This window comes from Poecilia reticulata, linkage group LG8 (genome assembly GCF_000633615.1).
Source record: "Poecilia reticulata strain Guanapo linkage group LG8, Guppy_female_1.0+MT, whole genome shotgun sequence".
NCBI classification, from domain to species: Eukaryota; Metazoa; Chordata; class Actinopteri; order Cyprinodontiformes; family Poeciliidae; genus Poecilia; species Poecilia reticulata.
The window spans coordinates 6,971,508-6,972,588 of NC_024338.1; the positions used below are offsets into that span (position 1 = coordinate 6,971,508).

General features: G+C 36.4%; 1 protein-coding gene across 1 annotated transcript in view; it reads right to left on the reverse strand.

Annotated features, from left to right (window-relative positions):
* LOC103468391 (uncharacterized protein C16orf45) overlaps positions 1-1,081 on the reverse strand; it is a 10,099-nt gene that overhangs the window by 8,072 nt on the left and 946 nt on the right. The gene's annotated exons all lie outside the window — the stretch shown is intronic.

Genomic DNA, 1,081 nt, shown 5'->3' on the forward strand with positions numbered 1-1,081 from the left:
AAATATTGTGATTAAATTTTGAAGCAGGAATAGACGATGGATGGAAGGATGAATATTACCAAACCTCCAAATTTTCCTATTAGGTAAGCAATTTTAAACTGTTTAAAATTGCTTTTAAACAGGGTAGTAACCCTCCTTCTATCAACATYRGTATCAGTTTGACCATAGGAAACAATAAGAAGGAACAATTTTGAGACGGTTACTTAACTTTGACGAGCAAAGTAGAAAGATTTTTGCCTGACAACCAACTGTTTTACACAAACACATGTCACCATGTGAGTTACATAGCACAGAAATGTTCCTGCATAAACCAAAATCATAGAGGAAAAAACAAAGAGAGGTGCTTTGTCAGTTTGTCTCAATCACATTGTGCCTCCATAACACCGACTCCAACATRCTTCCTCATCATTAACCGCCTCCAACCCCCTCTCCCTGTTGCAAAGTGTCAAAAATAATGAGGTCCCTGCAGAAAACAAGCAAAATAATTAAAAACAATGAGAGGATTCTGGCAGCTTGCTACAGTTTTAATAATGCCTGTGGTCTATTTTGCTGTCGTGCACATGGCTGCTTGTGGCGCTTCACGACTTCTTCCCGAAGGACAGCAAGGACCATCTTGGGGGTAATCAGAGGATTGTAACACAAGGTTTTTCTGTGCTTGAGGCAGCAAAGGAATAATAAGTAGATAATGAAATGATACCAAAGACATGTTTTGTCCGTCAAGCTGATATCTTTAACAGGGGTCAAGTTAAAGCAGATTTTGCCTCCATTTCTCTCAATATGAGCTCGAACAGCTTAAAGTGTTCTTTCAGATTAATATTGAGATTAAGGACGATTTTTACTTAAATTATTTGCCTGTAGCTGAGTTTCCACTACAAATGTGCACAAAACTTTGTTGATATTTTTGCTAATGTTGAAAAAATTCAACTTCACAATTAGGGACAAATTGTGAACAAACTTAGTCACATGTGAATAAGTTTGTTCACGCAGTGAGTCACTAAAAAATGCGGAATGAAAAATAAAATCATTTTGTGTTTATTGATGAGGGACATGAATGCAAAACAAAATTTTCATATTTTGTCAT